Source organism: Trachypithecus francoisi, unplaced genomic scaffold (assembly GCF_009764315.1).
Source record: "Trachypithecus francoisi isolate TF-2019V2 unplaced genomic scaffold, Tfra_2.0 Lachesis_group17, whole genome shotgun sequence".
Classification (NCBI taxonomy): Eukaryota; Metazoa; Chordata; class Mammalia; order Primates; family Cercopithecidae; genus Trachypithecus; species Trachypithecus francoisi.
In genome coordinates this window covers 77991954-78004821 of record NW_022681462.1, presented here as the reverse complement: position 1 = coordinate 78004821, position 12868 = coordinate 77991954, and the positions used below count along the sequence as shown (strand labels likewise).

At 46.3% G+C, this 12868-nt stretch overlaps 1 long non-coding RNA gene across 1 annotated transcript; it reads right to left on the bottom strand.

Moving 5' to 3' along the window:
• Nucleotides 1–302: 302 nt before the first annotated feature.
• Nucleotides 303–10794, bottom strand: LOC117062515. Its single transcript, XR_004428412.1, has 3 exons — nucleotides 10590–10794; nucleotides 8969–9156; nucleotides 303–6180 (listed from the first exon to the last, which is right to left on the bottom strand). It is a non-coding gene; the product is annotated as an uncharacterized LOC117062515 (long non-coding RNA).
• Nucleotides 10795–12868: the final 2074 nt, after the last annotated feature.

The following is a 12868-nucleotide window of genomic DNA, read 5'->3' as shown; positions in this document are numbered from 1 at the left end:
TATGAGACACCTACAATGTGTCAGGCACTGTCCCAAGTACTTTACATACTTTTTTTTTTTGAGACAGAGTCTCACACTGTCACCTGGGCTGGAGTACAGTGGCACGATCTCGGCTCACTGCAACTTGTGCCTCCTGGGTTCAAGCAATTCTCCTGCCTCAGCCTCCCAAGTAACTGGGATTACAGGCATGCCCCCCCTCCCCCACCACCATGTCAGACTAATTTTTTGAATTTTTAGTAGAGACGGGGTTTCACCATGTTGGTCAGGCTGGTCTCGAACTCCAGACCTCGTGATTCGCCTTCCTCGGTCTCCCAAAGTGCTGGGATTACAGGCATGAGCCACTGTGCCCAGCCAGTACTTTACATACTTTGGCTCATTTATTTTTCACAGTTACCCAATGAGAGAATTAACATTTTCATCCCTGCATTATAGAAGGGAAAACCGAGGCATGCTAAGGTTATATAATTTACCCAAGATCAGAGCTGGTAAACGATAGAGCTGGAATTCAAACCGAGCAGGCTGGGCTGTTAACCACTGCACATACTACATCCTGAAGCTCAGAGAGATTATTGTGCACCCCCCATGTGGAACTATGCCTTCCTATCTCCTCACAGGAGGCTGCCAGAACTCCCTTCCCCTCCTATCATCATGACGTGTGTCTGGGCTTTATCTTTTGCACATCTGAAAAGAGTTAGAAGAATTAGGAGACTTTTGAAAGAGATGGATGGTATGGTAAGGAAAGATACTGAAGCCAAAACAAGAAATAGAAAGGAAGTCATGTTTGGGTCAAAGTAAGAAGAGTTAGAGAGGAAAGAAGAGGAAAAAATTTGGGATCTTCTGGAGGGCTTGGAAATCATCAGCACATGCCAGATAAAAGGAAACAAATAAAAAGGAAGATGTAAACTCATAAAGATGTCAATTCTTCCCAAATCAATTATAGAATTTCAACTGAAGTCCAACACAAACTTTTTTTTTTTTTTTGTTGGGTTTGGATTGTGTTTGGTTTTGTTTTGAACTAGATAATCTGATCTCAAAATTCCCTTGGAAGCGCAAAGGGCCAAGAATAACTGAGAAACAATTTTGAAAAAGTACAAGGTGGAAGAACTTGCCCTACCAGATATCAAGATCTACTATCAAAATATTTAGTAAAGAAGACAATATAGTCTGAGCACAGGGATAAGTAAGGGAGCAGAAGAGAGGGCCCAGTCACTGGCCTGCCCATGTTTGGAAACAAGACAGGGCAGAGATGATGTTACACGCCAGTGGGGAAAGGGTGTTCTATCTGATAAATGAGTGCTAGGAGCAACTTTTATCCATATGGAAAATACAAAAGTAGATTTCTACGTCGGATCAGTCCTGGGTGAATTAAAGAACTTAAAAAAAAGCACAACTTGAAAACAGAAGATGAAGAGATAGAAAAATTCTTTGTGACTTTAAGATGAAGAGTTCATTTAAAAACACTGCAAATAAAAACTCGTGGTTCATTTCATTTTAAAAGTGTAATGTTGACTAGTACATTAAAATTCACTTTTGTACAACAAAGGCCATGAGAACGAAGTGAAGAACAAGCCATAGGCTGGAAGATAATATTTGCAATGAATACAATATGTAAAGCAATCTCCCAAATTATTAAGAAAAAGACAACATATGGGGGAAAATGGGCAAAACTATCAATTCACAGAAGAACTCCAGGTCAATAAAAATATAAAAAGATGCTTACTCTCACTATTAAAGAAATACAAATCCAAACAACAATGAGATACCATTCACACCCACCAGATAGCAAAAGTATATGTCAATGCCAAGCGTTAGGAAAGATGTTAAATCATGGAGTCTCATTCACTGCTAGTGGAACTGTAAGTTGATCCAAGTACTCCAGAGAGCAATTTGGCAACAACTAATACAGCTGAAGATGATCATGTCCAGAAATTCCACTCCTAGGCATATAGTCAAGAAGACATGTATTAAGATGTTCACTGCAGTACTGGAAACAACTTAAATGTCCATCAGCAGAGAATAGATAATTAAATTGTATTCTAGTTATACAATGGAATACAACACAGTATGTGTCAGCATAGATACAAATCTCACAATTGTAATGCTAAAGGAGAAATGAACATTGCAGAAGATAATGATACTATAGATATGATTATACACTATATAAAGTTTAAAAGCCTGCATAATAATACTTTGCAATGTTTGTGATACATAAAAAATGTAGCAAAAATAGTAAAAGTGTAAAAACATGCATGAAGATGATTAACACTGATCTCAAAACAGTGCTTAGCTCTGGGAAATGAGGGAAGAAAATGGGATGAGGGAGGTGTACAGAGAGGAACTCAATTGTTTCGCTGGTATTTACTTTCTTCGAAGTAAAAAGACATGAAGCAAATAAGGCAATGTGTTAATATTTGCTGAAGCCGATGTGGCCATCATTAGTGCTACCCACCAAATATTTCCGGCTCTCGGCCTACCAGGCCCATCGTAGGATTCCATTTCCCCTCCCACTTTGAATAAGGAGCAGCCTAGAGATTTGCCTTGGCCAATGAAATGTGACTGGAATTGACTTATGTTTCTGGCCTCCTGAGCCAGTGCACAAAAACTATGGCAAACATGGCAGCCCAGAGACAAAGCTTCTGTCCTCCCCAGTCCCTGAGCGAGCATGACACCCCCAGGCAACCCTAGAAGGATGGGAGGATGAGTGGGAGACAAGTACTGTCAGCCACTGAGGTTTGGGGGTTGTTTGTTACTGCAAGTCTACCCTAGAGAATAGAGCTGGAAAACGGGTCCACTCCTATTCACTGGATCAGTCTCTGATTTTATCTACATGTTGAAATATTACCAAAAAAATTTGTAATACTTTTAAATTGGACTGGGTTTCTATTTCTTCGTTCACAAAAATTCTCTGTACTGGCCTGCACAAGGCCCCTCTCTTAATTTATTAACTTTTGTGTTTTCAAAAAGTACCTCTGACTTGGGATGGAAGCAATGTGGAACTGTAGGAGCCTCTTGGTAAGAAGGATGAATGGCGGAAATCATTGATTAAGCCCAGATTTCTGGGTGAGCCCAGATTTCCTCCAGTGCTGTCTGCTACCATTTCCCATCAATTCGGGGAGCCAGAAACCCAATGAGAAAATCTTAGCTTTTCTCCAGAGAAATGTAAGCAAGAATTTTGATGAATGCAACTGTCGTTGATTCTTTGTATGGCTTTTAGAAGGATCATTTCACCCTTTGTTTCCAGTTCTCTGCAGTTCACCTCTGGGAGAAATGTCAAGAAAACTTTCCCACACCTCATGGCTTCCAGGTTCCTTTTTAGTGCTGCCTGCAAGGCCCACAGGGAATAAAAGCCCCAGCAGGAGGAGGAGGAGGGGCAGCATGCTGGGAGAAGGAAGAGAAACTCCGTTCTTGGCCAGTTGTGCTCCGTACTGTGCAGACACACAGGCAGCGCCTGGAAGTCACCGAGAAATGCAATGCCTTTGAGAAGTTCTGTGGAAAGAATGACATCATGACCAATCACTCCCCCACCCCACCTTTTTTCCAGTGGGAGTGAGAAATAAATAGACTGACACATTTTCCAGTCAGGGAGCCATTCTGGACAGCACGTTTACCTTGGCACAGGAGCTCAGGTGGGGCTGTGAGAAACCTTATCTGTGCTTGCCTGGTAAACAAGGAGCCTGCAATCTCCCAGGAGTCTTGGCCACTGAGCAGGTGACCGCAGGAGGCAGGTGAGCAGAGCAGGTGAGCAAGGTGAGCCCCGGGCCCAGGAGCACGCTGTGTTAGGTAAATATTGCCCTAACTTGATTGATGGACTCACTAACTGTTCGTTGCCAAGGGAAATGCCATCACCACCAAATTCAAAGGTAAAATTCCTGTCCCTTAAATCTAGGGTTCTCAAACTGTCATGTGTTACTAGGTCACCCAGGAAATGCCATTTAAATGCAGTTTCTGATTCAGCAGGTTGGGATGGCTGAGAAAATTGCCTTTCTAACAAGCGGCTGGTGATGCCGGGGGTGCTGGTCTGTGGACCACTCTCTGAATTTGCAAAGTCTTAATGCTCAGATGATGGTATGCATTTTACACAGTCAAAATAGTTACTGATTAAGGAGCACTGATGCAGGTTGCAGGTGCCGTACCAGATGTTTGCTATCATCTAACTCTTCACACCAACTCTGCAAGGTGGGTGTTATTATCCCCGCCCTGCCCCCCACCCTTCGGCTGGCAAGGAAATTGAAGCTAAGAGAGGTTAATTCATGCATTATATGTGTAATTTCCAAAAGATTTCCTTGCTACCTTCCCTCCTTTCACAGTGATCTGACATAACCCAAAGACAAAAGATAATAAACGCCTGTGGCAGAGACGGGCATTGTCTGCTGGTGGTGATCGGCCCTCTTGGCACCTGGAAATGAGTAATTTCGTCTGTACATTGTCAGGGCCAAGCTCAGGAATTCAGAAATCCTGGTTATCAACGTTTGGCCTAGGAGGTCCTCTCTTCAAAAGAGAGTTCCTCCAAAAGGGGGACAAGACTGGTTTTCAGATCCCTCTGGTGCTGATGTGTTCACCCCTAGGACATGCAGTTGGAGAAAGTTATTAATACCAGGAGGAGTTGCTTTGATGTGTCAGCTTGGAAAGAATGCCTCGTAAAGGCCATTCAGAACTCCAGGAGAACAACAAAACCAAAAAAGCCCCAGCTCGTGGAAACATCAAAGTGAAGGCAATTATAACCAGACTGACCCACCTGGAGGTATTTAAATACCTTGAAGAACTGTGGTGTGTCCTTGCAAAAACCCAGGCAGCTTCCACGTAGAAACTTGAGTCATGTCTGGATCACAAGGAGTGAGGCGGCCTGACTGGCTGACCCTGGCCACTCATTATCATCAGGAAAACGTGAGGACAATGTGATACTCTCCCTCCAGCCCCTTGGAAGACCTGAATTTTGGTGACCACTCAACAAGTCAGGCTGCTCCAGGGCCCCATTAACATTACAACCTCATTCCTGGTGGTGCCAAGATGCAGCCATGATTTGTGGCTGTATGATTTGTATTGCAGCGTGGGGAGGCCAGATTTGGGCCCTCCTGGAAGTCCACGGCAACTCCATCCCTGGGAAGTTGTTGCACAGAAGAAAATACAGCACCAAGTCCCAAGACAAACTGAAGGCCTCCAAAGAAGACATATGTAATTTTGTTCTTTACATTTTACATCTTCGCAGAAAGTATTCAAGTTTACAAAAACCACATAAAATAGAACAAAGTTTAAAAAATAGAATATAGAGGGAAAGGAAAAATAATAGATAACACAGGATAAAGTCCAGTGTGGCTACTATCTTATTGCTGTAAGCTCCTGTACACTTTCAAATCCAGCACTGACTTCCCAACCCACAAAGCAAAAGTTCAAGAAATGCACGTGTAGCACTGCATCCGTGATAAGAAAAACCAGGCAGCTGCTTCAGAGAAGCACATCTACTCCCGATGCTGAGGCTCCCCATGGGGCTTCATGAGAAAGAATTGGAAGACGCAGTGGAAGGCCACCGAGAACATCCCCAACAACAGCCCTACCGTACACCATAGGGAGTTTCCCGGGCTGGAGTTTCCTGAGATGGTTCCTGTGACATCCCAGTGCAGGCTACTGGCCATGCCAATGCCTGGTCCAGCGAGAACAATTATAGGAGACTCCAGAATGACCTCTGCTGAGCTGGCTTACTCCTACGACAAAACTCAGAGGAAAGAAACTGCTTTGGGAATCTGAGGGGCCCTGCCTCTCTGGGAATCTGAATTCAGGCTTCTCCCCAGGTCTTGTGCCAGCTTTGCTCTTTGCTTTGGGAGGGAGTCCTTAGGGTTTCCAGCAAAGCTGCAGTCATTGAAGACAGAGGCACAGCACATAGCCCATGCACAGGCCAGGCCCATAGTCTTCCCATCGCAACCTCTGGCCACAGAGTAGTCTCCGGTCAAGCAAGGCCGAGGAGAAAGAGGGACTAAGTGCTGGTCCTGGGTTCACCAGTCACTGACTGTGGGAACTTGGGAAAGACAACTCCTCTCTGTGGGCCTTAGTTCTGTCGCCTGTGAAGGGGAGCAGACGAGCTACTATCTGATCTGTCCTTTTTGTGAGGATCCTCCTGGTTGCAGAGCTCTTCAGTGCATGGCAAGCTGAAGACAGGCAATGAAGCAGGGCTGGAAGTGTTGGGGTCTGTGGAAGACATGAAATGTGTCACCCAGATCCCCCTTCTACGGAGGGCCTGCTGCCCAGCTGCGGGTGTGGAACCAGCAGCCTGCCTCCAGCTGTTTGTTCCTTCAAAGTCTGCCACGGCTGCAGAGAGCTGCCTCCCATAAGACCATGCCCTCCCAGGATAGCCCATGCTGTGGATTGAGTGCAAGGGGGGAATAAAGGCCCAGCCACTTTGTCCCTGTGCAGATCACTCTGAGAGGTAATATTAGCTCCAAAACTCCTCACGGAATTGGCCAAGATTTGTTGAGCCTGCCTTTCAGTTAGACTTCTTTTTCTTTCTTTCTTTTTTTTTTTATTATACTTTATGTTCTAGGGTACATGTGCACAACGTGCAGGTTTGTTACATATGTATACATGTGCCATGTTGGTGTGCTCACCCATTAACTCGTCATTTACATTAGGTATATCTCCTAATGCTATTCCTCCCCCCACCCCACGACAGGCCCCAGTGTGTGATGTTCCCCTTCCTGTGTCCAGGTGTTCTCATTGTTCAATTCCGACCTATGAGTGAGAACATGTGGTGTTTGGTTTTCTGTTCTTGTGACAGTGTGCTGAGAATGATGGTTTCCAGCTGCATCCATGTCCCTACAAAGGACATGAACTCATCCTTTTTAATGGCTGCATAGTATTCCATGGTGTACATCTGCCACATTTTCTTAATCCAGTCTATCATTGATTGACATTTGGGTTGGTTCCAAGTCTTTGCTATTGTGAATAGTGCTGCAATAAACAAACGTGTGCGTGTGTCTTTATAGCAGCATGACTTATAATCCTTTGGGTATATACCCAGTAATGGGATGGCTGGGTCAAATGGTATTTCTAGTTCTAGATCCTTGAGGAATCGCCACACTGTCTTCCACAATGGTTGAACTAGTTTACAGTCCCACCAACAGTGTAGAAGTGTTCCTATTTCTCCACAGCCTCTCCAGCACCTGTTGTTTCCTGACTTTTTAATGATCGCCATTCTAACTGGTGTGAGATGCTATCTCATTGTGGTTTTGATTTGCATTTCGCTGATGGCGAGTGATGAGCATTTTTTCATGTGTCTGTTGGCTGCATATATGTTTTCTTTTGAGAAGTGTCTGTTCATATCCTTTGCCCACTTTTTGATGGTATTGTTTGATATTTTTTCTTGTAAATTTGATTGAGTTCTTTGTAGGTTCTGGATATTAGCCCTTTGTCAGATGAGTAGATTGCAAAAATTTTCTCCCATTCTGTAGGTTGCCTGTTCACTCTGTGGTAGATTCTTTTGCTGTGCAAAAGCTCTTTAGTTTAATTGGATCCCATTTGTCAATTTTGGCTTTTGTTGCCATTGCAAATCATGTATTTTAGACATGAAGTCCTTGCCCATGCCTATGTCCTGAATGGTACTGCCTAGATTTTCTTTTAGAGTTTTTATTCTACCCAAGCCAGCTTCTTCCTTCTTCTTTGCACAGGTGTTGGTCCCAAAACCTGTCTTGGCATCTGCTTCTGAAGAACCCAATCTGCAACAGAAGCCAAGCACCCAAGCACAAAGACTTGCCTGGCCTATGACCTTTGGAACAAACACCTGAGCCACTGTGGACCCAAGAGCTAGAGAAACAACCAGCATGGATGGTCTGCCAGCACCGCTGGCCACAGCTGCTACTCAGTGGCCGTTCATCACATGGGAAAGGGACATGACCCTCTTCTCCCCAAACCAGCCCCCTCTTGGCTTTGTTTTTCCAGCAGATGATGCCAGTTTTCCAGTCACCCAAGCTCAAGATCTCCAAGCCTTTCCCAAGTTCCTTTCCCTTCTGCTCCTACATCTGAACAGTTGCTAAGTTTTGAAACTCTACCTTTGCATACACCACCTCCCTCATGGGCTACTGCAGCAACTGCACGAGGACCCCTCCCTCCTTACTATAAGATGCTCATCCCTGGTGCAGGTCCTGTCACTGTGATTCCTGTTGGCGCTCCCCACCATATGGGTCACTGCTCTGTGGAAGGAAGGAATGACAAATTGGAGTCACACCTGTTTCCCCGAAGTCATTGGGAGGTGTTCTTTACTGCTTGTTAGAAATACCCAAACACAAACAAAAGGTGGTAAAACAATGTGAATTGGATGAGAATTTTCTGCTTCTGTTTGGATTGAGGTCAGTGTTACTTCCTTAGCATAGACCCAGAAAACAGAGCACTTGTTCAACTGAGGAGATGCCCCTGGCACGTAAGTGAATGTGCTTGTATGGACATGTGGAGGTCTCAAGAACAAAAGAAGAGCTGGGCAACATGCTGGCACTTGATACCCAGGTGTTTCTTAATGTTCCTGTTGAACAAATAGCTGCAAAATGCTGAAGGAAATGCCCGCTTCCCTATGTACAGAGGGCTAGCTGCGAAGGTAGGGCACCATACATTCTAGTCGAAAGAGGACTAGTATAACCTCCCCATTAGGCCACACAAATGCCACAGCTGTGTACGTGTAGCCAAGGTGTCAGCAAGGTGTCAACAAATACTCTAAAATGTGCTGGAAAGAGAGAGGGATGGAATATCAACCATTCTATCTGGCATCATTCTCTGCTAAGAGAACAGGCTTGGCCTCTCAGAAACCAAGAGAGGGCTTTGCTGCCTTTGCTATGTTTTCCTGTTAACCAGCAACAACATGAAATCATTAATTTGGGTTTCCCTTTCCCTTCTTTTTACTGTTCTTCAAGTAGGCCCAATAGAGGATAATTTACTACTGCACTTTTCTGTCAAGGAAGCTGAATGTTTGTCATGGTTGCACAATACTTACTGCGCCATAAGCGGAGGGCAGGATATATCAGGTCCATTTTACAGAGAAGCAAACTGAGCCCCAATAAGTGAAAGGAACTGGTGGTTCTCTTATTAAGAATGCCTGGCAGCCTCATATCTGGTGTGTAATCCATTTACTTTCTTCTTTTTAAATGGAGAAATTACTAAGCATCGTGGAGGATTAGGGTCCTGGAGATGAAGGCAATAAAATGAGGATAACGTTGGTGAGTGGGTATGAAGGTGCCCTCTCTAGGGTGGAAGTGGAAGCCGAGTGGGTCAACGCTTTTATTGGTACAACCTGCAACCATCCCAGATGAAATAATCGGGTGATATCATTCCCACCTGTTTGTCATTGGTAGCCCCCCCCCGCCCCCCCCCCCGGGAAGACTCAAATACACAGAACATTCTAGCTTTTTGCAGTAATAATATCATGGGCATTAAAGAAGAAGATTAGAGGCCGGGCGCGGTGGCTCAAGCCTGCAATCCCAGCACTTTGGGAGGCCGAGACGGGTGGATCGCGAGGTCAGGAGATTGAGACCAACCTAGCTAACACGGCGAAACCTCGTCTCTACTAAAAAACACAAAAAACTAGCCAGGCGAGTTGGTGGGCGCCTGTAGTCCCAGCTACTTGGGAGGCTGAGGCAGGAGAATGGCATAAACCCAGGAGGCGGAGCTTGCAGTGAGCTGAGATCCAGCCACTGCACTCCAGCCTGGGCGACAGAGCGAGACTCCGTCTCAAAAAAAAAAAAAAAAAGAAGAAGATTAGAAAACAGCTTCAGGTGCATCACCTTCTGTCTTTCTTGTGTTCCTTTCTAAGAGGAGGCCTGGACGAGAATGAACAAGAAAGCCAGGCACTCACTCAGGAAAGTGCAAGCCAAGGCTCCTACCTGGCTGTGCCTCTGAAATCACCCATCCAGGGCCCTTGGTGAGGCTAGGAGGTGTGGGTGGCCAGTTGCCCCACCATCTGCAGCACTTGAGGGCAGTAGGGCCACCGGCTCTGTCTGAGGCCAAAATGTGCCACACTGGCTGCTCACTGGGCTCTGAAACCCTGCATGTAAACCACCCCTGCAGCCTCAGCAAGCATGTGGAAAGGTCTTTCTGCTGTCATGACTTGTCCTGGCTTTTGCTGAGACTCATACAGGACTTACACCCCTGGGCAGGGGTGCTGAGTACCCAGGGTCTCTTTGGTCTAAAGCTCTGTCCCTTGGAAAGAAAGAAAGAAAGGAAGGGAGGAAGGGAGGAAGGGAGGGAGGGAGAGAGGGAGGGAGGGAGGAAGGAAGGAAGGAAGGAAGGAAGGAAGGAAGGAAGGAAGGAAGGAAGGAAGGGAAGGAAATGGTATGCCCAGATCTTTTTTCCCTCTTCCGTAGATCAGTGGAGTTAAACCGCTAAAAGTGCTATGATCACACTAGATCTAGGGACAATAACTCCAATCAGATCCCTCCAGAAGAACTGTGATGGACAAGGAAAGTCACCTCACAGTGTACCCACTGGATGCACCCACCCCAGCCCTTCCAGGTGGTTCCCCCTTTCTCTCTCTCATCATGACATGGTTTCCCCTCAGGCTTCTACCATCAACCATCGATCTGCCTCCAGGACCAGAGGCTTTCCTGTTACCCACTTACCCTGTCTGCAGTGGCACCGTGAAACTGAGGCCTTTGAGGTGCTGCCTGCATGTCATTCTCACAATAGTGTGAATTCATTTGTCAGATCAAGTTCTCTTGCCTGGCAGCTGCCTGGGCTTAGAGAGCTGCAGGATGGAAGTTTCAGTGGAAAAGAAAAGAGTGGTTTTGGGGCTTTGGAGGCTGTTATGAGGCGAGTGTGGGGCTTCCTGAGTTCAGTGGGTGCCTGGGGCCCACTGAAGAGAAGTGTGAAACAAGAGGGGTTAGAAAGGGGAAGTCTCAAAAGACAAATTTCACATACATGAAATTTGACCTACTTAACACTTCTGCTGAGGCCCCACCTGGCTGGAAGAGAAATGCTGATATTAGCTCAAATAACATAGAGGTGCGGGAACCTGGATTGATTTGGCTAATGGAAGTAACAGACTTTTCTTTCTGCTAGAAATTGTGTGCACAGTCCCTTCCACAGAGCATGAGGCCTTGTCCTCACGAAGAGTTATTCCCTTCAGCATGTAGACTTGGAGTCAGGGGAGTGCCTCTCCCAAGGTCTAGAATAGATACTGCGGCTGCCCACCCCTAGTTCCTGGGACACACCTGGCCCTTTCTGACCCCTACACCTTGGCCAATGGTGTTCTGCTGGCAGGACTGCCCTTCTCTAGCTTCTCCCCATCCTTTGAGTCCAGCTCAGTTGCCATCCCTTCCCTTTAGCTATTCCTGCTACCATTCTTTCAACAGATATTCCGTGAGTGCCTGCTAGATGCCAGGAACTCTTCCAGTGGTGGTGACACAGTAATACACAAAACAGACCCACGCCTTGCCCTTGAGAGCTTCTCTTCTGTCCGTCAGCACCCCTCTCCCAGTCCCTTTGCCCAGGACCGAACTAATCATATCCTCTCCCATGCTCAAGTGAGTCTACTGCAGCAGTTATTGTATGGTATTAGAGAGAGTGGCATCTTGGTTCCCTGGTTCCCCAGTGCCTAATGCCTTACCAAGCACCAGAGGCAGTCTCTCATTTCTTTAAAAAAGAAACTCAGGGGTAGCAATTTGCATAGGAAGGGCAGAGGCTAGGGGACTTACCTCAAAATGCACTTGCTAGCATGTGTGACAGTTCTACTTAGTTTTGTGATTTTTTTTTTTTTTTTTTTGAGACAGAGTCTTGCTCCACTGCCCAGGCTGGAGGGCAATGGTGCGATCTCAGCTCACGGCAACCTCTGCCTCCCGGGTTCAAGTGATTCTCCCTGCCTCAGCCTCCCAGAATAGCTGGGATTACAGGCGCCCACTACCACGCCTGGCTAAGTTTTGTATTTTTAGTAGAGACGGGGTTTCGCCATGTTTGGCCAGGCTGATCTCGAACTCCTGACCTCAGGTGATCCGCCCACCTCCGCCTCCCAACGTGCTGGGATTACAGGCGTGAGCCACCGTGACCAGCCTTAGTTTTGTGATTCTTTGAGGGGATCACTAATGCAGTTTAGGGAATTTGTCTTACAGCCACAGTGACCTTGCAGGCATGCTACCATCACACAGACTGTGGTTATCTGGGATGGTTACGGGGAGTTATGGAGACAGAAGAAAACTAAAGGTCTCCTAAGCTGATTCCTTGGAAATGCCAGCACCTGTCTGGTGCACAGTGGGTACTAATGCCTGTTAGAATTGTGATTGAGAGGGCCGGAGGGTGTAACATGGATCCAGCTATCTGATCCTGAGGCTGGGTGCCATGTGGGTGTGAAGTACACCAGGGGCTCCAGCCAGCAAGTGCTAGCTCGGGTTACAGTTAGGGAGCTGGCAGAGTGTTCAGGCTGCTCTCCGGTGCATAACACGCAGCTCACTCCTCCAAGAGCAACAACACAGCTGCCCCTGGAGGAAGTTAGCAGCATCCTGTGTACTTGAAAAGAAAACCGAAAGTATTTCTCTTCACAAGAAACTATTGTGTTTCCCTCTTTTTTCATAATCCTCCCCCATTCCCCACTGCCCCAGGTATGATGGAGTTTCTCTGGTCCAGAGTTGTGGGTAAAATAGCAGGAGACGTGGACAAAGTGGTATGAAGGGAGTTTGTGCTGGGCTGTGGTCTGTGCTGTTTGTCTAACTCAGGGAAGGTATCAGCCTATACCCCAAGGAGGACTCTGCTATACGATCTGCATCCTGGTGATAGTAACCTCTCTTTTCTGGCTGTTGAAGTGCATTCCTGTGCGGATGTGGAAAGAGAGAAAGCAAGATACAGCCAGGGCTAGGACAGGAATGTGAGTATTTCCTTAATTGGACATGAGAGCCTTGAACTGATTCCA